Below are 27,146 nucleotides of genomic sequence, written 5' to 3' on the forward strand. Positions count from 1 at the left end.
AGGGTTTTCTATGTACAGTAACATGTCATCTGCGAATAATGACATTTTACATCTTCTTTTCTAATTTGGATACCTTTTATTTCTTCTTTTCTAATTGCTATGGCTAGCACTTCTAGTACTATGTCAAACAGGAGTGGTGAAAGTGGGCATCCCTGTCTCATTCCTGTTTTAAAATGAAATGGTTTTAGTTTTTGCCCATTGAATATGATGTCGGCTGTAGGTTTGTCATATAAGGCTTTTAGTATGTTGAGGTATGATCCCTCTATTCCCATTTTGCTGAGGGTTGTTTTTTTTTTATCAAGAAAGGGTGTTGGATTTTGTCAAATGCTTTTTTCTGCATCAATTGATATGGCTATGTCATTTTTATCTCTCAATTTGTTTATGTGATGTAACACGTTTATTGATTTGCGGATACTGTACCATCCTTGCATCCCTGGGATAAATCCTACTTGGTCATGGTGTATGATCTTTTCATGTAATGCTGGATCCCATTTGCTAGAATTTTGTTGAGTATTTTGGTATCTATGTTCATGAGGGATATTGGCCTGTAATTCTCTTTTATTGTGTTGTCTTTATCTGGTTTTGGTATTAGGGTGATGCTGGCTTCATAGAATGAGCATGGAAGTGTGTCTTCCCCTTGAATTTTTTGGAATCATCAATTAATATTTGACAAAGGAGACAAGAACATACAATGGAGTCAAGACAGTCTCTTCAATAAATGGTGTTGGGAAAATTGGACAGATACATGCAAAAAAAATGAAACTAGACCACCAACTTACACCATATAAAAAATAAACTCAAAATGGATAAAGGACTTAAACATAAGATGGGAAACCATAAAAATATGAGAGGAATCCACAGGCAGCAAAATCTCAGACATATACCGAAGCAGTATCTTCATCAATACAGCTACTAGGGCAATGGAAACTAAAGAAAAAATAAACAAATGGGACTACATCAAAATAAAAAGCTTCTGTACAGCAAAAGAACCATCAAGAAAACAACAAGCCCACTGCATGGGAGAATATATTTGCCAATGTTATCACTGATAAGGGTTTAATATCCAACATTTACAGAGAACTCATACAACTTAACAAAAAGAAGACAAACAACCCAATCAAAAAATGGGCAATGGACCTAAATAGATATTTTTTGAAAGAGGATATAAGGAAGGCCAAGAGACATATGAAAAAATGCTCAAAGTCACTAATAATCTGAGAGATGCAAATCAAAACGACAATGGGGTACCATCTCACACCTGTCAGAATGGCAATCAACAAATCAACAAATGACAAGTGCTGGGGAGGATGTGGAGAAAAAGGAACCCTCATGCACTGCTGGTGGGAATGCAGACTGGTGCAGCCACTGTGGAGAACAGTATGGAGTTTCCTCAAAAAACTAAAAATAGAACTCCCATTTGACCCAGTGATCCCACTTCTAGGAATATATCCCAAGAAACTAAAACACCAATCAGGAAGGACATATGAACCCCTATGTTCATAGCAGCACAATCTACCATAGATAAGATATGGAAACAGCCTAAGTGCTCATCAGCAGATGAGTGGATTAAAAAACGGTGGAACATCAACACAATGGAATACCAGGCTGCAGTGAAAAAGAAAGAATTCTTACCATTTGCAACAGCATGGATGGAACTGGAGAGCATTATGATAAGTGAAATAAGCCAGTCAGAGAAAGATAAATATTACATGATCTCACTCATTTATGGAATATAATGAACAACCTAAACAGATGAACAAAAACAGATCCAGAGACAGAGAAGCATCGATCAGACCGTCAAACCTCAGAGGGAAGGTAGGGGAGGGTGGGGGTAAGGGGGAGAGATCAACCAAAGGACTTGTATGCATGCATATAAGCCTAACCAATGGACACAGACACCAGGTAGGTGAGGGCATGAGTGGGGGGTGGGGGAGCAATGGGGGGATAAGGACACATATGTAATACCATAATCAATAAAGATAAATTTTTTATTTTTATTTTCCTCAATCTCTATTTTTCTTGCAAGACTATCTCCAGAATTCAAACAGAAATTTCAAGACATAAAAAGCAAGAAAAAAATGGTGATTTGTTAAATGATGAGAGAGTCGGTGGAACTAGACCCAAACATGGCCTGGTATTGAAACTAATACACAGATATTGAAATGCTATCAGTAATATATAAAAAGATTTAATAGAAAATGTGGACATAAAATATAAAAAGACTTAATAGAAAACATGCTAAATAAGGGGGGATTTGTGCTTGCAAAGTTTTACCCTCTAATATTGGCTCCTTCTCCAATTGTTCCTATCTAAACCAGGCATGTACTCCCAATACTCGGCTCACCCAGTTAAATCTGAAGCGATGTATATAGGAATTTGCTAGTTTCTGTTTCTCAATCATATTTAGAAGTTACTTCTAGCTAAGTAATCTCATACAGTCATGGGACTTTTAATTTCATCTCTATGTTTGTTACGACTTCCAAATTCTTATCTGTAGTTCTGACCTTGCTCTTGTACTCCAGTTCTAGTATATTTCATTGCTTATTTGGAAATTCCCCTTAATCTAATATATCTCAAAATTATCTAGTTCAATTTTCTTAAATAGCCCTTTAACTGCCATTTCCCCAGACATTTTTACCTTGGTAAATAGCATTACGTTCTATCAAGCCATAAAAGTCAAAACCATAGGGTTCATCTCTAACTCTTCATACCATTTCATATTCCATCCATCCGAATATATGGTATATTTTAACTCTAACCATATTGCAAATTCACTTCTATTTTCATTATTGCTTTCCCCTGGACAGATGCAGAATGAATCGTGTCTTCTTGTTTGTATTTGTGACCCATTCATCTAGTCTCTAAATACCTGCAAGAGTGATTTATGAAACATACGGTGAAAGCATATTCTTTCCTGCTTAAAATATTCTCTTTGCTCTTTCCCAAAATTAGAAAAAAAAAGAAAAAAAAGAAAAAGTCCAAATTCAAAATCCGGGCTTTATAGCGCCTGGGTGGGGCATGTCCTGGGCTCCAACCTGATTACTCGCTCCTTTTGATCCAGGCACACATGTCTCTGTTTCTCAAAACTATGCAGTCATTTCCAGTTCAGAAGCAGTTCAATAGCTCTTTACTTTCCCACAAGTCTGTTCTCCCTGTTTTTCCTCGGTTTGTTTTTGTGAGCTTAATTTGAGGCTAACTCCTTGTCTGCTGGTTTAAGCTACTGAAAAGTCTACTAACCACTCTTCAAGTAAAGCTGTTCTTTAATCACTGCCTATTTTACATTACTAACTACATGACTAATATTTTACTTTTAATAATAGTGCTTAACCCTACTTTACACATTCTCTTAAACTTACTTATCTGATTGTTTACTATGTGTTACCCTGCTATTGCAGGTAAAAGTTTAATAAATATCAGGGCCTTCAGGGCATTTTCAAGTCTGTATCTCCAGGAGTAAAAACAGTCCCCAATCCTATATAATAAAAGCCTAGTATGCTAAGTGTCTGGTCGTCTGGTCATCCATTCAACCAATCAAAGTGTAATATGCTAATGATATGCTAAGGCTGCTCAACTGCTCACTATGACGTGCACTGACCACCAGGGGTCGGACACTCCGACAGGTAGGTTAGCTTGCTGCTGGGGTCTGGGGACTGAGTGAGATGGGCCGGACACACCCTGGAGCCCTCCTGCAGTCCCTCCCTGGCAGGCCAACCTCCCACATCCCTCCCCGGCCCCGATTGTGCACTGGTGGGGTCCCTCCGCGTGGCCTGCGCTCTTCCACAATCCAGGACACCTTGGGGGATGTCCGAGATCTGGTTTTGGCCTGATCCCGCTCAATGCAGGAACTGCCCCCTGGTGGTCAGTGTGCTCCCACAGGGGGAGCGCTGCTCAGTCAGAAGCCGGACTCAGAGCTGGTGAGCACAGTGGCGGTGGTGGGAGCCTAAGTCATCAGTTGGACATCCCCCTAGGGCTCCTGGACTGTGAGAAGGCGCAGGCCGGGCTGAGGGATCCCCCCCACCAAGTGCACAAATTTTGTCCACTGGGCCTCTAGTTATACCAATAAATGTTTGTTTAAACACTAAAATTAATTATATGAGAATCACAATATATACTTTGACATAAGTGTCATTTCATAACATTATCCCTTCATTGCTTTATTTGTTTCTTAAATATCCCCCAAAGCATCTTTGTTTTTTTAAAATAGTACACATTTTCAAGTCTTCAGAGAAGACTGTGGGGACAATTTATTCTCCCAGCTTGACAACAACATCGTTCAACACACACACTGTGTATCACTGGGATAAGCAGAGTAACAAATAATAAAACAGAAGGCATTCATATTTTTAAAATTTATTTATTAAGCATTGTGGAGCAGTTACTGACATCAGTAAAAATATTTTGTTGCTGTTATCTGAGTTCACATCAAAGTGACTTTGATTCAATGTGCTTTTATCCTAACAGTTTCAAGTCAAATATCAAGACTCAGACTAACATTACTGGCAAACATTAAATCATACTTATGACAAGATTTTATCCATAAAAATGAGGAAGTAATTTCATGTATTTATAATATTAAAACATTAATTTCTTTTAATAAAATCAGTTCTTCAATTTAGGCAACTGTTCTTATTTCAACTGAAGAAGACATAATTACTATATTATAATTATATTAGAACTTAATTTTTTACTAGAACTTAAATATTATTTAAATATGTACTTATTTATGTGTGTTAAGGAATTAATGAAATTAGTTGGCTTATACCAAATACCACAAATAAATCCACAAATATCCACATTAATCTACAAATAATATTTTTAGGCTATAGAGTTTGCATTGAAATGGGTTATGAATACTTCATATTCAAATTCAGTTTTCCTTCAGAGTGTTTTACTTTTTAAAAAGAAAAATGAGAAATGATCCTAAAGGAAGGGACATATCTTTGTTATCTGAGGCCACCATAAGACATATGTTAGTGTATAAATATTCTCAATGTTAAAATGTCACTAATATTGCTATAGTACCTCATACAATTTTTCTTTGTTATATAATCCATCTAAAATCTTGAAAAATAATTCCATATATTTAAAATATACTTAGTCTAATTAATTTATATAATCAATAGACTATGTCAACAATATAGATAATTATAGTTCAGATTTCACTAAGCATATAATTGTAAATTTGAAACAGAACTAAATCTAAAATGTTAATTTTACTGTTCAAAAAAATCTCAAAATGATAAATATCTGAGAGTGCCCTGACCTCTGAGTATAACTGATATTTTGTTTATGCCATCAGCTTAAATTATAAATATCAAACAATTGGCAATTAAAGAATGAAATAGGTAATATAAGAATTACAATATTTTGAGGCTAATGTATCAGTTGTTCCCTTCAAATATTATTTTCTATTCTTTAACACTTTTAACATTTTCCATTACACTATTTAATTCATTGTTATTCTACTTAATGCCAACACTGTTCTTTTTAGCCATGAAGATCATGCCTATTCATAATCTTTATTTAGTGGAAGAAATTGAGAGCAATTTTAATATTATGAGCAATTATAGCCTAGGAAAGGAAAATTTGTGGAAAAAAGCTCTTAAGAAGAAAATATCTATACTAATAAAAGGGTAATATGCTAATTAGACTGGGAGACCTTCTGGACCTACTTCCAGACAAAGCCATAGTGGCGGGGCCGAGGCTGAGGCAGTTAGGGGCGATCAAGCCAGGAGTGGAGGGCAGTTGGGGGTGATCAGGCCAGCAGGGGGGGGTGGGGGAGTTGGGCGTGAGCAGGCCAGCAATGGAGGGCAGTTGGGGGTGATCAGGCCAGCGAGGGGGGCAGGTGGGGGAGATCAGGCCGGCAGGGGTGGCAGTTGGGGACAAGCAGGCTGGCAGGCAGGTGAGCAGTTAGGAGCCAGCAGTCCTGGATTGCGAGAGGGATGTCCGACTGCCAGTTTAGGCCCGATCCCACAGTGACCGGGCCTAAACAGCAGTTGGATATCCCCTGAGGGGTCCCAGATTGGAGAGGGTGCAGGCAGGGCTGAGGGACACCCCCCCCCCCCACCGTGCCTGAATTTTGTGCACTGGGCCACTAGTAAATATATTATCAATGTCTTATTTTTTAGTAATGATCCTTCCCAATGGGCTTTAGAGCCTTAGAAAACCAATAATACCTAATGTGTTTTTCACATTTCCTATATTTGTCCTCAACATTTTTTAAATATTTGAATCAATAAGAAATTGAATTTGAAGAAAAAGAGAAAAAGTACCTCCCTGTAGCTGTAATTTTTCATTGGTTATGTCTATAAATCACTTCTCACCCTAGCATCATACTGTTTGCTATGTCATGAAACTATGGGCCCTTTCTCTGTTTTACTACTTGAGAAATTACTCAGGTATGATTATAGACAGCTTTTCCTCTCTTTATACAGTAACACACTTTATTTAGTTATTAATGCATATGAAGGTGCATCTTTATTTTAGGAGAATATCCCAGTGAGAAAACTTTATACTGTGAACAAATTTGCCTGTGTTTTACTAAAAACATTTGGAAGAGATAGTATACCGAAGGATAAAAAGACAAGAAAAGAAAAATGAGGTAGGGAAGAGTTTAAATCAATTCCCACTTTAGGTTCAAGTGTCTTCCAAATATGGGTTTTAAATATAACAAAGTAATGTTTGATTCTAATCTTTAACCACAGAAGAATTTTTACAATGAATAATAATGATGATTTTAATAGTTATTTCCTAAGTGGCTTTTTACTAAATAAACTCTATTCAGTTGTAAGGATTTTATGCTTTTGACAAATTGGTTCTGTTTAAATGCCCAGCAAGACTTAAAGTGACATTAATGTAACACTGCTAGTGGACTAGTGAAATGATTGAGTTCATTTAATATAAATTAAATTGTACCTGCCAAGTAAATTATAAACCCAAGATATGAAACTGGTTCATATAAAAATGTTTCAGTGCAGTCAATACGGCAGTGTTCTGATGAACTCCTATCTACAGTACTGAGGAATGTTTAATCACGAAAACATGCTTTATCATTTTAAAACAGTTTTATTTCTAGAAATTGCATTGCTTTCTTATTGTTATATTTTTCACATGTAATTTTAGCACCCTTCCCTTTCTTAATGCACACAACAGAGTTCTGAATGTTCTTTAGAATAGAACCAAAATTAACACCACTTTTTAAAGACCCTAATCATACCATGTACTCTTAGTTTTATTGTTTTGTTTATTCTAACTTATTACTCCCTTTTTTACCCAGGCAGATTTTTTTTATATATTTTTGTTTTCTGTCCCTATGCCCATCTTAGATGCTGAGGTGTTCTCACTAATGTCACTTTACATTTATTATTGATCTACCTTTTGAGATTCAGCAAAAAGAAAAATTCTTCCACTGAGCAAAAGAGATCACAATATTTTATTTGGTGAAATAGAATGCAGTTATCGATCACTCCTTTATCCCTATAATCATATAAAATAATCTTTCATTGCATTAATATGTTTGTCATTTATTTGTATATACAAATACACATTTATGTTTCACTAGATTGTAGTTTAACTGTAAAGTTATATATTAAAAATAAGATGAACACTGAACAGAATTTATAAAATCATGGAGAAAAAAGGGCTTTGAAATATCTATAAAAATTACATATTAGAATTATCTCTAAACATTTAAAAATGATAATTTTCCATTATTTTGTTTTATCAGTTTCCTTTAAAAATCAGAACTGACCATATTTTTGTGTATGTATATATGTGTTCTTATCACTAGTTTTCAATGAACATTTTAAATATATTACATTCATTTCAGTTACTTCCCTTTTTTGTGATTGTTTAAATTTGTAATCCTCGATTTAAGCAATGCTGGAAATGTTTTTGCAAGCAGCAGTTAGGAAAAGTGTCTTGTAGAATATATTAAAGATTTCTCAATAAATTAATATCAGATAGAAAAAAGTAGAATGCATTTTTACCATTCTTTTCATTTGATTTATTTTTAACTGTACATTTCCTTAGTTCTTAGAAACTGAAATTAATCCTGTTCTCATAAGGGCATTTTGAGTTTGTTTTATAGGAAATAATAATGATCTGTAGCTTTTTCAAGTGTTCAAATGTATATAAATAATTACTGTTTTAATAATTTTGCTTCATTATAAAATTTCCAAATATCAGAGTGTCCAGTGTTTTTATAGTGTGGATGTCTGCTAATGCTTTAGGAAGGGTAAGGAGGTTTCTCCTCTGCCTAATTTCTTCAACTCCAATGCAGCCTCAGGCCTTTCCAAACAGAATTTTTAAGTCTTTGGCTATCTTAACTATTTTAAGTCCATTTGAACTGAGGCAAATTTTACTTATGCAAGCTTTTTTTTTTTTTAATCTGGTGCTATTAAGTAGGGTGTTTTTCTTGGGTTATTAGCCAGTAGGCTGATGTTAGCAGAGAGGTTCTAGTCACCATTTACTTACACATAAAGCCAACACAGATGAAGGCAGAACATAGTTCTGTGTGCCTTGTCCCATCTGAGCCTGATCCAATTGAAATCTGCTTATTCCGTAGATGGGCTATATTCGTTTCTTAGGATTGCCACATAAATGGCCATAAATGGGTAGCTTAAAACAACGGAAATTTATTATTTCATTATTCTGGAGGTTAGAGAGATCTGAAATCATGGTGTCAGAAGAGTTTTTTTCCTTCTAGGTTCTCAGAGAGAATCCATCCTATGCCTCTCTCCTAGCTTCTCGTGGCTGGTCCTTGGTGTTCTTTGGCTTATTGATGTATCACATCAATGTTGGTCTGTATCTACATGGCATTCTCCCTGCATGTGTCTTGGTGTCTGTCTTCTCTCATCTTCTTAAGGACACCAGTCATATTGAATTTAGGCCCATCTTAATCAAGTATGACCTCATCATAACTAATTATATCTGCAAAGACTTATTTCAAAATAAGGTCACATTCACAGGTTCCAGGTGAACATATTTTTTTATTTTTTATTTTTTTGCGGGGGTGCTATTCAACCTACCTCATGGACCATTACATTTCACTCCATTATTTTTTATGTAGTTTGTTTTGACTTTCTGAAATTTAAAACAGAAAATGTATTAACCTATATTCACAACTCATCCCTTATGTTAAAAAACAAACAAACAGCCATATTGCCTAGTTTTTCTTTCTCTGTGTACATTAAACATACACTTAGTATTGCTTTTGATCATTCTTTGAAGTTTCCTAATAGTTTATGTTTATTATAAATCATTAAAGCACTGTTACATAACTCACAGATTATGACTTATTAAATAATTTATTTATGCACTATATTGGATTCAGTTGCACATATAAGAGTTAGATGAACTTAGAAATAAAACACTTTCGATGTTATAACTGCTCTTTATTCTTCAAGTAGATCTTCCACTCATGCTGATATAATACCAACACAAAATGTTATTTTATCGTAATTCCTATTAAATCACATTCCTATTGTGCAGTTGAAGAATTTCATTCTCCAGTAGTATCACTCTTAATTTCTTTGTATTTATCTAAAATACCCAAAATGAACTGGTTACAAATGTTTGAAATGTTTTGAGTCTCATTTTTCCCAAATGCTTTAAATCTTTACTAGTTGATTCTGAGGCTATTTCCATTTTTACTTTATATATTTTAAAAAGTCACCATTGTAATATTGAAAATTTTTTAAATTTACTTATAAAATCTTGTTTCATGATAAACATGAATAAAGGTAAAAATTAATAATCACCATAACTGGATGTAAAGATAAGTTATTGTTTTCCTTTGCTACCTCATATAATGTAAATAAAGCATTAAAAATATGTTTCTAAGGATTCAAAATTAGCTGTATTTAAGAGAACATTAATCAATTAATGATAGTGGGAGCACCATTATTGATAAAATGTATTTCACTTAATAACTATTTTATAATAAAACTTTCATTTTAATCATGCTTAGACAAGCCTAATATTAAAATGTATTCATTAGAAGGAAGCAAGCATCAGAATTTTATTTATTCTATTTTGTTTTCTCAACAAGATTGGGCATGAAACAACAATGATATAAGGTATTTGCTTTTTAAGAAGTGAAAACATAGTATTGTAGGAAAACTCAAGCCAAATAATATATGCTTTGTTAGAGGAAAAAAAATACTTGATGAGGTCTGTAACGTGTGGGATTAGAAAAAGAAATGATTTATTTTTTTCAGTGCAATGGTATCAAGGACTGAACACCTATTAGACCAACAGCAAGTGAACATGATTTAATCATTTCTAGACATTAAAATCTACCTATTTAATTTACATTAAAATCGTTTTCTTTTGCCAATTTCCTCATTTCACTATCTTAGTATCACCATCTGACATTCCTGAGATAAGTTTTCACCTGTGCTTTGAACGGTACATACAAACTGTCAGTATAGATTCTTTAGCATTTAAGAGCAGCTACAATTAAGTTTCTTGGGGAAAAATGAGACAATCTCTTCCAACAGGACTAAACAGAAGCACAATTAATGCAACTGATACCTTCTATAAAATAGCATTCTATTGGGTAACAAATAGAAAACATAGATTTATACTGTCTTAGGGAAAAATTTAATTCTCATGTGCATTGAAAGCCACAGCCAGAATTTTCTGCTTCTCTTTGAAATTACGAAAGCATATTTACCAATGCTAGAAGTTTTAATATTTTAATACTTTGAGAACAAACTTGAATAATTTTTAGAATGGAATATACTATTTCAGATGTATTAAGTTGGGCAATTTTTTCAAAGAAAAAAAAAAGGGCCATTTATCCTAATCATATATCATTGCTGATTAATTCAGGCCTGAGGTTTACTTCAAGCTGTATTTTTGAGCAACAAACATTCTTTCAGGCATGTCTTGTTAATCACTTAATTAGTTTATAAAACACTTCAATTTCCTGTCACAGTCAGTATGAGATTAAAGAGGCTTTGAATGGATGACAGGAGAAATTTTTTTAAGTTAATTTCAAAAGAAGGGAAGTGAGATTAAGAATGCAAAAAATTCAAAAAATCAAAAGACGTGGAGATGAAAAAATTAAATTAGGTGTTAATAAGATTACGATTTCAGAGCTTTGATATTTTTCTAAGAAAAAGTCTTCAGTTTTCATTTTAGTACTGAAAATAGTTCATGATAAGGAAAGCAGAAGGTAATTTTATGTAAAGTCAGAATTTTAATGCTTGGTATTGATAAGATAAAAAATATTAAACTTGAAATTTGAGAGGTATATTTCTAACATGAATTTAACTACTTTTTCTTGTTGCTGGGGCTTTCAAAATTATTGTTGAAATTAGGAAAACCTCTATGAAATGTGATATCCAGCTAAGTCTCAACATCAGGTCTTGATTTTATGTCATAATTCATAGGATCTTTACGTTTTAATTCAATGTGAAGCTTTTTGTATTCATGAAGTCTGACAGACAGTACTAAATTTGTATGCAACTTTGGGTAAGTTATTTAAAATTTGTAAGTCACTGTCTTACCATCTGCAATATGGGGATAATCACTGTTCCACCTCACAAAATTGTGGTAAATATTGCTAAAAGTGAAATGATGACATAATGCATGGGATTATGTCATCACAGATGTTATGCTGTCTAACCTGACTGTACTCTATAGAAGTGAAGCTCTCCCCCACCATGCTCCTCACCGTACTTCTGAGTGAAAAGGAATCTGAAGCTTAGAGAATTTTTAGTAAAAAGATAAAGATAAGAGAAGCTATGATATATAAACATGATATTTGTTTAATTTTTCTTGAGTCAATATTTTATAAAGGAAGTGATACAACTGGGAGAATGAGACGCTGAGCTAAGGGTACAAAATTAACTTCCAGAAACTGTAAAATGTTAGACAGCAACCAGGATTTGGACTGGAACACTGAGGAGCAACATCTTGTGCTATGGACTGAACTATGACCCCCCCAAATTCTTAAGCCCTAACTCCCAATGTAGTATTTATTGTTCAGACATGGGTCTTATAGAGGGATATTTAGTTTAAATGAGGTGCTATGGATGGTGCCCTCATGATGGAATTAGTGCTATTAAAATAAGAGGAAGAGACACCAGAGCGTGCTCTCTTTCTCTCTCTCTTCAAGCACATCAAGAAGAGGTCATGTGAACATGCAGTGAAATGGTAACCATCTGCAGAACAGGAAGGAGGTCCTCACCAGGAACTGAATTGGGGCTTAGGGCTTCAATATATGCATTGGTGGGGAGGAGAGACACAATTCAATCTATACGATTGTCAGGTCAGATTGGTGTGATCAATCCATTATTGAAGCTTTATAATTGAATTCCAGGAGGCAAGCACTGGACAGGCTCACATGAAGCATAAAGTGATCTGAGACAAGTCGGGCAAGTTTCAGGTTCTTCATTCCCACAATGGAAATGGCTTTCTTACCCCAAATAGATACTATTTCTAATAAGGTACATAGCATATCACTTCCCCTCACCTAGTGGAGAATGATAACCCTATGGATAGCTTCATTTTACTGGAGCATATGTGACATGTTTTCAAGGAGTTAAGACTAATAGATTATAAATTCTGAGTTTATATACTCTCTACAATTCTTAATCAGAAATTCCATGTTAAGAGCCTCGAATTAAGGACCCTCCTCCTAGCAAATAACTTAAGTCTAATAATCTTTGGGATTATTTATAATGTTGTCAGTGAGGATAAAGTGAATTACTTTCCTTAATTTTTTACTTTGAAAATATCCCTCCTGTAATAATCCTATCTAATAGAAGGATAATATGCAAATTAACCATCACACCATCACAAAGATGGCAGTGCCCATAGCCACAAGATGGTGGCACCCAGTCCTCTCAGCCCCGCTGGAGTAGCTCAGTCCCCGGGGCGACGGCCACTGAGAGCGGGCAGCGTGAGTGACCTGGTGGAATGCTTGCGATAAGGCAATCATTCTGCGCCTGGCTGCAGATGGGCCTCTGGGCCACAGAGAGCCTCTGGGCAGTGGGTGCGGAGTGGCCAGGCCCTGCAGAGAGCTACTGGCACACGAATTCGTGTGCAGGGCTACTAGTCTATCCTATCTAATAAAAGAGTAATATGCAAATTGACCATCACTCCAACACACAATATGGCCACCCCCATGTGGTCAAAGATGGCCACCACAAGATGGCCGGCAGGGGAAGGCAGTTGGAGGGGACCAGGCCAGCAGGGGAGGGCAGTTAGGGGCAATCGGGCCGGCAGGGGAGCAGTTAGGCATCTATCAGGCTGGCACGGAAGTGGTTGGGGGTGATCAGGCTGGCAGGCAGAAGCGGTTAGGTACAATCAGGCAGGCAGGCAGGCAATCGGTTGGGAGCCAGCAGTCCTGGATTGTGAGAGGGATATCCGACTGCCTGTTTAGGCCCGGTCCCACCAGGGGGTCCCAGTTTGGAGAGGGTAAAGGCTTGGCTGTGGAACACCACACCTGTGCACGAATTTCATGCACCGGGCCTCTAGTATGTATCTAAAAGCCTAAGCGACCGAATGACTGAATGACCAAACAACTGGTTGACCGGTTGCTATGATGCACACTGACCACCAGGGGGCAGAACTCAATGCAGGAGCTGCCCCCTGGTGGTCAGTGCGCTCCCACAGCCAACCTCCTGCGACTGGCTGGCCAACCTCCTACGGTCCTTCCCCCTGGCTGGCTGTCCCCCCCATTGGCCCTGATCGGGGCAGGGGGCTGGATGGTCAACCTCCCATGACCCTCTCCCTGGTCAGCCAGCCAACCTCCCGCAGTCCCTCCCCCTGGCTGGCCAGCCCTGATCAGCCTCGATTGCTGGCCAGGCCAAGGGACCCCACCCATGCACAAATTCTTGCACCAGGCCTTTATTAGTAAATAATAGTATGACCATTAATACTCTGGTAATTACCAGATTTTGTTTTTCAAAGATGAGCAAGAATTTCTTCTATGAAACATGTCAATTGTTATTTATATCTCTTCATAGATGTACTGATATTCTTTAATTACTATTTAGTCTCATTCAAAATTATTGAATATATATATATATATATATATATATATATGGCATTTCATTGTATAATCTTCTTAAAGTAAAATTAATTTTAATTGGTGCTATATGTATTATTTAAATTCTCAGCTTCCCAAAATACTTTCTTATAGTGGCATCATAGTATGTGTAAATAAAGTTTTTAGGTAAAATAGCTAAAAACTATTTACTACCAGGTTGCTATGACAAAAAGATTAAAGTCACATTTTTTCGCACTGTCTGTAAATTAGGATTGCAGTAGCATTTCATTGTTTTTCAACCACAGTAAATTTTTTCATATTAGAAACAACTGGAGTGATGACTAGAGGCAATTTTTCTGTCAATTCTATATTCTATCTGGTTTGTAGATATAACTATCTTCCAGATAACACTGTATGGGTTTTAATGGATACTTCTTTCTATATATTACTATATAGCATTGCCCATCTAGCTCCCATAAAAAATAACACTCTATTGTTCCCTCTTATTTTATTCCTTATCTACTGCACCACAGGGCCCAGGATATACATAATAGAGAGGCTCAAATGAACAAGAAAGGGAAGAGGGAAATAATTTTTATCTGTGGCACTTGTGGCATTAGAAAAATATAAAAGCACACTCTTCAATGATGATATACTATAATTCAACTTGACCAAAGTTTTCCCATAGTTGTAAGTCTGAGTTGGCTCTCTAGGACCTGGACCATAGACCTTTGCAAACATCATATTTCACTGTGATTCGAGTATATAATAGTTCTTCCTGGGAGAGGATAGGAACTCCTCCCAGAATTGCTGACAACTTATGAATACAGTCATTATTGATCATTCCATTCAATCAGAATTGTGTTGTCTCTTAATACTGAAAGAAAGCTCCTCTGATGACACTGTTAATAAAAGCAAATACCTTTGTAAAAACAAAAAACATGAAGAAAAACAACTATAACTGGAACTGTTTTTTATAATATATTGTTATAGTTATTCTGAAAATATGCATATATTTTATGTGTATAAGCTATCAAAAACCATTGAAATTGTGTCAAACATATTCAAAAGTCAGAAGAGGCTCCCATTTAACACAGTGTCACAATTTTAACACTGGTAAACAATATTTCAAAAGTTAAAACATATAAATAGATTAAAATCATAAGATCATAAAGATATTTTTAAAGAGTGACCTTTGGAAGATGTTAGGGAACAAACTCTTTAACATTCTGTAAACAAAGTAAAAAATAAAGCATTTAACCTATTATTCTTATACACCTCAGAGTAAATAAAGAGACTAACTTTTTATGAAATTTGATTATCTAATACGTATCTATAAAATAATAATTAGACTTTGCAAACTCCTAATGAAATACCAAATATAGGTAATAATTATTAATGGCTTCTAAAACCACAACAGGATGTTATGACCCTCACATACATACAAAACCATCTATAAATATTGACAAATGCTTGAGCTTGTGCCAGATAAAGCCTCTATATCTAAAAACCATTTTGAGAGAGAGAGAGAGAGAGTGTGTGTCTTTGGATGCTGATATAAGATAACAGGGTAGAACGCATTGGGTAGCAGTAGGCCAAACAATTCACATGGAGCTGGAAGTTAGTCAATAGCAAAATTGGAGGCCTGTATCACACAGGGATGAATCCTTATAAAGGACATATCTTTGTGGACAGACCAAAGTAGCCATAGATTAAAGGCTGCTCTGGATCTGTCATAGAGAAAGCTTCTAAGGGGACAAAGTGATCCTCACACTCTATAACAGCATACCAATCAAAATTAAAAAGTAGTTTATAAAATCCAACCAAATGCAGCATTCAATATGAGACATCAAAATCACACCTCATAATCAATTATATTTCAATTAAGATGATAATAAAAACATATTTAATTATACCTCTTGTAGAAACTATGATAGCAAACCTAGCTAGTAACACATCAATGGCTCAGTAAATTGAAAAATAAACTTTTAAGTAACCTAGGGTACTCTATTAATAAAATGTGCAATGAAAATAAGTAATTTTTAGGTAAATGGGGATTTAACTAAATAAAGTATCAGTTTAATTTGAGTAAAATATAAATTGGAAAGTATAAAATATTATTTGATATGCGATATAACTCTATAAAATAATCTACGTTGGAACCACTTTGGATCGAATTTGTATTTTTGAAAAATGAAAAACACTTTTGTTGCAAGTCTCTTATCCCTAGGAGGTAGTCTGAGGGCACAGTTTATAAAGATATCATGTTAACTTTGCAATGACAGTGAAACAAAAAACAACACTATTTCTAGCAGTTCATTTGTGACTGCCAACCTAGACAATGGCATGCCAGGTATCACAAGAGCAACCATCAATTTGAAAGTATGAATGGAGCAGTTCAAATTCAGCACACTCTTGAGAATAGCTTGAATGTTTTTCTGTTGATAATTCAGGAGTAGCACATTTGATAAAGGTAGAATAATTTTGTATTTGAGATTTAATTAGTGTTTTGTAACTTTAATCTCTTAAGACTATTAGTAGGAGAGGGGAATTATTTAGATACGAGGTTGAAAACTGTAAGTAATAGAGATTAGAGCAGTGTGGGAAGCCATCCATTGTCAACATTATCATGAAAGTGCAACAAGGAACTCGGAAGGCTAATGAACCTTGAGCTTTAGCAGGGTTAAAGCTATGCACCGATAGTTCTGTGTTGAGATAATGATGGCTTGAAGCAATTTCCTGACCTAATAGCCTCAAAGCAAATATTTACTGATCTTTTACTGACTTTACTATCTTTACTGACTTTACTGATCTTTACTATCTTGTTTTGAGACAGTCTGTCTGCTACTGGTTTGCCGTGCTTAACTAAGGCAAAGATGTGTATCTAGAATTGAATAAAAGCTAACAGGTCTAGGGCTTCAGGGAGCTTCTCCTCTAGAGGGAAGTTTCCGCCTGGCCTCCATGCCTTCTAAATTCATATTTCTTGTCTAGTGTTTTCATTTGTGTGCAGCTCCTTCTTCAGATCCTGAACCCTAGCCGTGCTGGATGTGGCTTCACAGAGCAGAAAATGCCAACAGTGAAAAGATCCAAATTTAGTGGTATATGTATTGGCTGCGGTAAGGACCTGCTGATATATTGATCATATATTAACATTCAATGGCTCAGTCAAGCCCAGATTGAAAATCAGTTCTGGAAAAGTGATAGGGCAGAACTCTCTATATCACTTGGTATAGTCAAAAGTGGCAGTTCTGCATAAATAGAAAACTGTTTTTAGGTAATGAGGGTCTTGAATGGTGAGAACTGAGTTGACACAAAGAGTAAAGAGGAATTATATTCTCCTGGTCAAAGCATTGACTCAAGGCCTTTGAGAACTTATTGACCTTGGCCTCATGTCAGCCAGTGTGAACTGCCACAAGGGACCGTGTGGCAGGATATTATGTTCCCCCTGGTTACTTCTAGTTATACCATGATTCTTCCTCCATTGGAGCAGCTTGACTATAAGCTCTTCCTGGCTTTGGAGAAGGACTTTTACTCCGGGAAGAATAAAAACGGCTCTAGAGCCTCAAGTCTAGACTTATGGCAAAAGGCAAAAGAATGACTAAGAGTTGGCTGGCCTGTGGGCTCAGTGGTTGAGCATCAACTTATGAACCAGGAGGTCATGGTTCCATTCCAGATCAGGTCATATGCCATGGTTGTGGGCTCAATCCCCAGTATAGACAGCCAATCAATGATTCTCTTTCATCATTGATTTTTCTCTCTCTCTCTCCCTCTCCCTTTCTCTCTGAAATGAATATATATATATATATATTTGAATGATTAAGAGCAAGGGCTTCATGACCCTCAGACTGAGTACATATCTTGCTTTTTGGAGTATGGATATGAGAAATGAGAAGAGGGGTGAAATGAGGAGACTTTAAATTCTGGGGGACCTCTAAAAAGAACTTCAATGATTATCCTTGGTAGCTTGCAAGATTTTTGTCTTATTTCAATAACTGCAGTATTACCAGTGTCAAGTCTAGTACCTGACCTAGACTAAGATCTTCGTAAATATGTGTTGACTGACTGAAAGAAAAATTTATATGTATATATCAAGGGTGTTCTTTAATAAAAACCAAAAAAACAAGGAGACAATACTCTGATCTTCTTTCTGAATATTTTAATTTAGTTGATAATATTTGACAGCTGAGAAAGTTAACAAAGAAATGTGTAATTAAAAAGTATGCCAGGCTAACACTGAAAAGCTAAATAGACTTTTTTTTCCCAGACTTTCAGAACCAATAGTTAAAATGATCCCTGAACAATCCCTAAACTATGTAAATAATGAAAGTTTCTGAGGCCAGCTATATTGTACTTAAATAAATGAAAACTACTATCCTATCTAATAAAAGACAAATAGGGTAATTAACCGTACCTCCGATACGCTTCCCATTGGCTAATCAGTGCGATATGCAAATTAACTGCCAACCAAGATGGCGGCTTGGTTGACTTGAGAGAGAGAGAGAGAGAGAGAGAGAGAGATCAATCAGTTGTCTTTAGCATGGGATCCAACCCACAACCTGGTTCAGTGTCTTGACAGAGAATGGAACTTGCCCCTGCCACTTTTTGATGTATGGGACTATGTTCCAACCAGCTAGCCACACTAGCTGGCCAGGGATGAAATACTTTAAATTTTTTTAAATGACTTGAATATGAAGTGAGCTTAGCAAAATGAGAGCAAAGAAAAGTCAACATCAATTTATCAAATACTCCACTATTTTATGGAGGTTGGACCCACCTTACCAGGATAGAAAAAGATTGAAAACATATGTCACATAAATGAGTTTGTACATCTGTATTTTTTTTCATTTGAATTTTCACAAATTCAATTATAACAGTACTAGTTTTACTTAAGAATTGAAGGGGAAGTCTTTGCTGTCCATCTTATTTTAATATTTATCATTTAAACTTATAATCTTGAGATTTCAGAATAAAAGTCTATTCTGTGCCACTTGAGAGTAATTTGCTGACTGGATGTCTCATCTTTCCTCTTCAGTATATATTTCTTACAAATAGGGACATTTTCCTATGTGACTAAAAAACACTGTCAAAATCAGTTGTTATAAATACTCTCTGATCCTAGGCTGAATTCATGTCTTGGTGATGCCTTTTAGAGCAAAGGTTCCAGCTCAAGAGAGCTGTTGCCTTATCTCTTTGGTTTTATTCAGTCTGGGTGAGTTCCTCAGGCACTTCCTGATTTTTATGACCTTGATATTTTGAAGATTACAAGCTAGTTATTTTGTAAAATGTCCCTCAAGCCGCATTTGCCTGATGTTTCATCACGACTAGATTCAAACTGTGTATCTTAGGTAGGAATATCAGAGAAATGTCATTCTATCTGTTGTATACTTCTTGCATCTTATGGGTTGGCTCAATATTTCAATTTGCTTTGTTACAGATTAAGTTCACCTTGCTCACTTTATTAAGGTACTTGCTGTCTGCCAGACTTCACTATAAAGTTATGCTTCCCTATCACAATTAATAAGCATTTTTCTGGTATATATATTATAATCATAGAACTCCCCATACCTCATTAAAATTTCAATTTATTCAACTCTTTATTTATATCTATATGTGGTTTTGATTTCCTATTTTATTTAATGGGTTATTTTTTATTGCCATCATTATTTATTTTAATGTTCAAATTGCATACTGACCTTATTAAGCAGGTATTTTTATTGTCACATTTATCAGATGGAAAAACTGAAGTGTTGAGGGTAAATTATTTTTCTAAGCTCACTAATCTTATAAGTGATGGGGCACGGAATTAAACCTGAGTTATAGTTACTTACTTGAAATGATTAATCTTAATTTTTCATGTTCTCACACCCAATCCAGTACTCACCAGAAATCCTGTTCATCACTTTTCTTTATTCTAACCTCAAGCACATGAGACTGTACCCAAAAGAACAGTCCCATTGCCCTAATATACTTTGGGGCAACTGCTTTTTACTCACACAGCTATTGTAAAGTTCAAAGCAAGAGAGCAATATGCAGCCTTTTGGATCTTAGAAAATGCGTTCAAAATTCAATTGTGTGAAACAATAGTTTACTTCTTTCTATTCCTGTGTAATATTATTTGCATGGATAGACAAAGACTATATATTCCCCATTGAACGACATATAGGGGTGTGGTTGGCCATGCCCCTGAGGTCTACCCGCTGCCCTTCCCTGTCCTTACTAACTCCTGTCCTAGGTCCAGGTGGCAGAGACAGACAGAAGGACCATGCTTCACCTTCCTTCTGTTGGGGCTCAGTCCTGTGGGCAGAGCTGGCTCAATCAGGGCGGCGGACAGGCCCAGTGCTAGCGCTCTGTGCTGGAGGAATGTAGCTGGGCTTGGGCTGCAGCTGCAAGGGGCAGCTGGGGTTGGCCTGGGCAGGCTGGGGAATTTTTATTTCTTTTTTAATTGATGAGAGAGAGAGAGAGGAGGAGAGAGAAAGAGACATAGATTTGTTGCTCCACATATTTATGCATTCATTGGTTGATTCTTGTGTGTGCCCTGACCTGGATGGGACCTGCAACCCTGGTGCCTGGAAAGGACACTCTATGCACCGAGCACCCAGCCTGAGGTTCTGAAATCCTCGGGGGCTGGGAGCGACAGACAGGACCAAGCAGAAATGGGGGTCCAGGGACTCCGCGCTTTTGGGGGTTCACTTACTTGCAGGTGTCCTAGTAGAGGAAGCTCCCTCTTTTCCTCAGCTTGTCCTCCTCTGCTGCCATAAAGTAGGCCGCGGGCGCGCCTCCCAGGCTCCGCCTCGTGCAGCAGTGGCGTAAAGACCTGCCAGGTGGTCCGGAGCGCCTCACGGCACGCAGGCACACACCGTGGCTTCTCTCACAGAAATCCAGCACGAGGCGCCCAAACGTACAGGGAGCTTCATTTCTTGTTACTGTCGCGGCGTGTCAGGTCCGGCTCTGAATCCCGGGTCGGAGGAACCCGCCAGGCTTCCTGGTCCTCGTGTTGCTGTGCACGCCCTTGCACTGCCCACGGGCCTGCAGCTCACTGCGCTTGCGCGCTGCTGGGAGCTGTCGGCAGCGTCATGGAACTGCAGCCACGGCTCAGTCTTGCACACCTGCAGGGCTTTGCAGCGGAGGGGGATGAAGGGCAGCTCTGCACGAAGGTCCAGGTACCCTTCGGTGGCTTCGTCCTCTCTGTTAGATCCCCCCTGCACGGGCCAGGGCAGCGTTGTTCTCCTACAGCTCTGAGATACATTTCAACACTTTGGCCTTCTTTTGAGTCAGTGGAGACGGGCTTTTCCATGGCCACCAGACACAGCATCTGCAGGAGGCGGTTCTGCATCACCTGTAGGATGAGCCCAAATTCATCGAAGTGACTTCCGCAGCTCTCAGTACCAAAGGGCTCCTTGCAGGTAAGGGTGCTGTAGACGATGTTGTCCTGGCTCCAGAGAGGGCCAAGATCCCGTTGGCAAACCTCGGCACCATGAGATCCTGGACCATCTGCCCAGGTAGTGGTTGATGCCGTAGATCTAATTCTCGCAGAATAGGGGAGAGATATGGGTGGGAAGCTGGTTGGAGTGCTTTTAGGTTCCTCCTGAAGGGCTACTCCTTGGTGATGCCGTTCTAGCCTGTCTGATTCATGGATGTCTGCTAGATGTTCTTGGTGACGACCTCATAGATGGTGTGGGGCAGAGCCGGGTAGACGGTTGGCCTGTGGCTCTTGGTGGTAGGTGTCCATGTGGCTGTTGAGATGCCCTTGGGAGGCCATAGTCCTAATGGCCAACCATGTAGGATTTAGGACAAAGAATTCCTCCAGCTTGGGCTACCTCTCTGGGGTGGCTCTGGAGAAGGCACACTCTCAGGCTGATTCTTTATGCAAACTTAATATTTGAAAATCACACAGCCGTGGCAATGTATTTTGGGTTCCCTATTATTTTCTTTGTGACCTCAGTTCCCTAATAGATTTTGTAAAAAGTTGTTCATTTTCATATCTCTAGCTTTTTCCTTCTTGTAATGCTGGAAGCAATGTGCATTCCTTCTTTGCACCAGTGAGCTGAAACAAGAAGTACTACATTTTTATCTCTCATAAGTTTCAAAGGATTTTTTTAGGTACCATCTGTTGTGTAATCAGATTATTAATGAAATTCTCAAATATTTATGCAAATACTTATAATTATGGAAGTTGGCATTTGCAATAGTGTTCAGTTAATATTTGTAATGGAGAGCTTATGCCATTTTTCTTCTCTTAATGCCATGAAGGATTTGAGCTCAAAATTATTTCAGATATTACTGGTGTATCAAGTTTAGTGCTAAATTATGTTTGACATATGTGAAAAAGCTTGCCCTTAAAAGTCTTGTGACATCAATTGAAAAAAAAGGGAGGAAATATGTGTGGTGATAAAGAGAGAAGTTGCAGAAGTGGAAAATATAATAGGCAAGCAGGGACTGAAATTGTGAAAGTGGAGGTGGGTGCAGTTGTTGGAAGGATAAGTTTCAAATCTAGCTTGGATAGGCTAAAGTGTTATCATTAGGGAGGCCTGAACATTATTTCTTAACGAAAAGAAAAAATAATTGAAATTAATAATTCAGGAGAGTATTTAGTGTTAGATATAATTCAAATCTCATGAATTACCTTCTTTTTTATTTTAAATTTTTTGTTTTTTTTATTGCTTAAAATATTACAACGAGTATTACATTTGTCTCCTTCCCCCCCCCCCCCGACCTTCCCCCAGCCTCCCCTACCCCCCAGTGTCTTGTGTCCATTGGTTATGCTTATATGCATGCATACAAGTCCTTCGGTTGATCTCTTGCCCCCCCCCAACCCTCTCCAGCCTTCCTAATGCACTTTGACAGTCTGTTTAATGCTGCTCTGCCTCTGTATCTTTTTTTTCCCCATCAGTTTATAATGGTCTTTATTATCCATAAATGAGTGAGATCATGTGGTATTTTTCTTTCACTGACTGGCTTATTTCACTTAGCATAATGCTCTCCAGTTCCATCCATGCTGTGGCAAATGGTAAGAATTCCTTCTTTTTTACAGCAGCATAGTATTCCATTGTGTAGATGTAGCACAGTTTTCTAATCCATTCATCCGTTGATGGGCACTTAGGTTGTTTCCAAATCTTAGCTATGGTAAATTGTGCTGCTATGAACATAGGGATGCATATATCCTTTCTGATTGGTGTTTCTAGTTTCTTGGGATATATTCCTAGCAGTGGGATCAATGGGTCAAATGAAAATGAGTTACCTTCTTATAGGGAGGAAAAATTATTGGTAGATGCTAAATATATATTAAATGACTTTATTTTAATAAGAACTTGTAGAAAACAGGTAATTTGGGAGAGGTTCCACAAAGATTGTTTTGGACATGTATAATCTTAATAAAATCAGGCAATTTTTAGGTAAACTATGATTTGAATAATATTAATTTCTTTTTATTCCAAGTTTTATTGTATCCTAGATTAAGTGATGATTTGTCATATTATAAAATGCAAAGCAAATAAAATAGTTTTCTAATTTTGGTTTAGCAACAATTTGCTTCATTTTACAGTCATGAGCTGGTATTTTTCTCAAAGTTAAGAAGATACTTTATTTTCTTTTATTTGAAAGCACATAAGCTATAATCTAAAATATAAAGTTCATGTCATCAGTATTTAATATTCATTCTCAAATTGTTAAATTGGTATACTCAGAGTTAACATGTTAAACACTTGATGTGACTAGAAGTTATTTTGTATCATCTCCCTCCCATTTTATTTATTTTGAAAAATACTAGATATGATAAATATGTTAAGTTTAACATACCATCTTATCAATTCACTTTTAGAAAATTCTATTTCAGTTAACATTTTCAAAAAACACTTTTGCAAACCAAGAAGATACTCCTGTTCTCTAATCGCCCAGAATATCCCTTTTGTTTGTGACAGGCCAAAAGCACATCCCACTCTTTTAATAAGTCTTAAAAGACAAATATACTGATAAAAAGGATACTTTTGGTAAGACAACAAATATCACCAGTCATTTTCCACTAGAGCAGTGGTTCTCAACCTTCTGGCCCTTTAAATACAGTTCCTCATGTTGTGACCCAACCATAAAATTCATTTCATTGCTACTTCATAACTGTAATGTTGCTACAGTTATGAATCGTAATGTAAATATCTAATATGCAGGATGGTCTTAGGCGACCCCTGTGAAAGGGTCGTTCGACTGCCAAAGGGGTCATGACCCCCAGGTTGAGAACCGCTGCACTAGAGGGTGGAGTACTAATTTGAGAGCATGTCTTGAGTCAGTGTTCTTTGAGTTTTCATAGTTTACTAATATTTTAGGGAAAAATTATTCTCTTAAATGTCTACTTGTCTTTAACTAAGGATCAACTACCATAGAAACATGTTTGAAAATCTGTTATATCAAGTCAAATGACAGCTACTGACTTTGCCATTTTCTACTCACTTCTTACAGATATTTGATGGCAAGGGATCTCATGCTGGGGTTTAATGAAGGGGAAGTTATATGACAGTAAATGTAAGGAAGATAATGTAGGAGTATTTGGAAATATGCCAGTAGTGTATACTGCATATGAAGTATACATGGTTCTGTAATGAGTTGGGAGAGAACTAGTTTGCTAGGGTTGCCATAAGAAACATCACAGAATGGGTGTTTTAAGCAAAAGAAATTTATTTCTCACAGTTCTGGAGCTATACAGGCTAGATCAGGTATAAGCAGTGTTGGTTTCTTCAGAGGTCTCTCCATTTTTGTAGATGGCTGTCTTCTCCCTGTGTCTTCATATGTTCTCACTGTGTCTTTGTGTCCTAATCTCTTACAGTGACACTAGTTATATAGATTAGGGCCTACCCTAATGACTTCATTATGACTTAATTACCTCTTTAAAGACCTATCTCTGAATACAATCACATCTGAGGTACTTGGGTTTAGGACTCCAACAGAGAAAATTTGGGGAGATGTAATTTAGCCCATAACATGGAAATATAGGGGGTATCTAGAAAATATGTATAGACCTATTACTATTTTGGAATGATTATTACAAAGTGACTATTATTTATTTGTAGGACATATAGGTATGGTATAAAATTTAATTTGCAAAGATAAAGTTGTACTATAAAATACATTTATTTACTTATACAGACATTTCTACCATGCATATGTTCATAAAAATAGGTCTGAAAATGAATATTCATCTATATCACTGGCAAGAAAGCATTCTTTATGGATGAGACTACATGTGTTTTTCAAATAGTACAGCACAAGTTGTCTCATATCCTGTATACTTTAAATGCAATGTCAAGTCTGGCATTTCAAATTTTTCTCACTTAGCATTTGGTATAAACAACCTTACTTAATAGTAGGTTTAGAAGTAATCCATGTAGTGAAAACAGCAAGAGTCTGATGATCTTACTTAGTAGTTGTGTAACTTTAGATCATAAATTAACTTCTCAGAGCCCTAGTTTAATTATCCCTAAATTAGGAATAGTTACACAACCCTTGTAAAAATCTAGTTATGATTTCTCAACTTCGGCACTATTGTAGTCCCCACTTTATTCACAGGGGATATGTTCCCAGATTCCCAGTAGATGTCTACAACTCCGGATAGTACTGAACCCTAAATATGTTTTTTGTATATGTATCATAAAGTTTAATTTATAAGTTAGGCACAGTAAGAGATTAATAATGATAACTAATAAAATAGACCGATCATCACAATATAACAGGGGTGGGCAAAAGTAGGTTTATAATTGTTCATATGGAAAAAGACATGCAGGTTATGATTATTACAATGGCTTTAATAACTCAAAAGAATGTCACAATAACTGCATGATATAAATAAATAATGCTATAATCAATAATTAATATGAGAATAAGATGTTTTGCATACTCACAACTGTGAACCTACTTTTGCCCAACCTTGTACTGTAATAAAAGTTATGTAAATGTGGTGTCTCTCACACACTCAGAATATGTTATTGTACTGTACTCCCCTTTTAAGGTTTCTCTTTGGCATATCCAAATTGTCATTATTACTACTCTTGTGCTTTGGGGACATTATTAAGTAAAATAAGGGTGACTTGAACACAAGCACTGTGATATCATAGCAATTGATATCATAACTAAAATGGCTACTACATTAATGTGAGAGGAGCATATGCAGTGGGAATATGAGGACAAAGGGATGATTCATATAGGGGCAGAATGGAACAAAAGCTTGCGATTACATCACGATTCTCAGAAAGACATCCCATTTAAAACTTTATGAATTATTCATTTCTGGAATTTCCATTTTATATTTTCAAACCACATTGCCCATGGTAACTGAAACTTGGTAAGTGAAATCACCAGTAAGAGGAGACTAAGACTACTGTATTGACATTTCGGACAGGATAATTCTTTGCTGTGGGCTGTCCTTTGCATTATATGATGCAAATGAAGTTGAAACAACAATGGTCTACCTGTAACAATGGTATTATCCAGAAACGGCTGTCACTTTTGTATTTAATAGGGACCCAAGCAGGGAGTCTTTGTTTTCTGACTTAACATCTGTGTAGGACTTGAGGAAGATGTCAGTACATTGTAATCACCAGAAGCTCCTTAGCCCCACTGTGTTTATAATGACCAGAAACTCCTCCCACTTCTCAAAGGATCTTCTATTCGAATTTTAGTTTATCACTATGTTGTGAGTTATGTCTTTTAATATTTTCTTCATGTTTTTACTGAGGAGGTGGTAGAGCCTCCCTCAAGAGAGTGTATTTGTTTCAAATTTAGTGATATATGTGAAGCCTAATAGCAAGGTGTGGTCCCACACCTCAACTAGAACCGGTAAGGTGAATAGAAGTTAAAGGTAACTAAGAGTCAGAGGATAAGGAAAAAATACCAGGACGAGGAAAAATTATGTTCAAAGCCAAAGAATATTTTAAGTAAAAAATTATATCTCCTAATTATTGTCTCTTGTTGGCTTTATAAATCTATGTGTGCCTCTTAAGATCACTTTTATGAGGAAAACATAAATAAAATGAAATTATACTCTATACCAGTAAATTTTATCCATTGAATGAAAGAGATAATGACTACTTTTTATTTTATTTGCATTGGGGAACATATATTTTATATAAAATATTAAGTAATTTTTGTCAGATAATTT

The 27,146-nt window shown here is 36.5% G+C and overlaps 1 pseudogene; it reads right to left on the reverse strand.

Moving 5' to 3' along the window:
* Positions 1 to 20,941: 20,941 nt before the first annotated feature.
* LOC111825787 lies at positions 20,942 to 24,745 on the reverse strand (annotated as a pseudogene).
* Between the last annotated feature and the right edge of the window lie 2,401 nt (positions 24,746 to 27,146).

This window comes from Myotis lucifugus, unplaced genomic scaffold (genome assembly GCF_000147115.1).
Source record: "Myotis lucifugus unplaced genomic scaffold, Myoluc2.0 scaffold_1, whole genome shotgun sequence".
Taxonomy (NCBI): Eukaryota; Metazoa; Chordata; class Mammalia; order Chiroptera; family Vespertilionidae; genus Myotis; species Myotis lucifugus.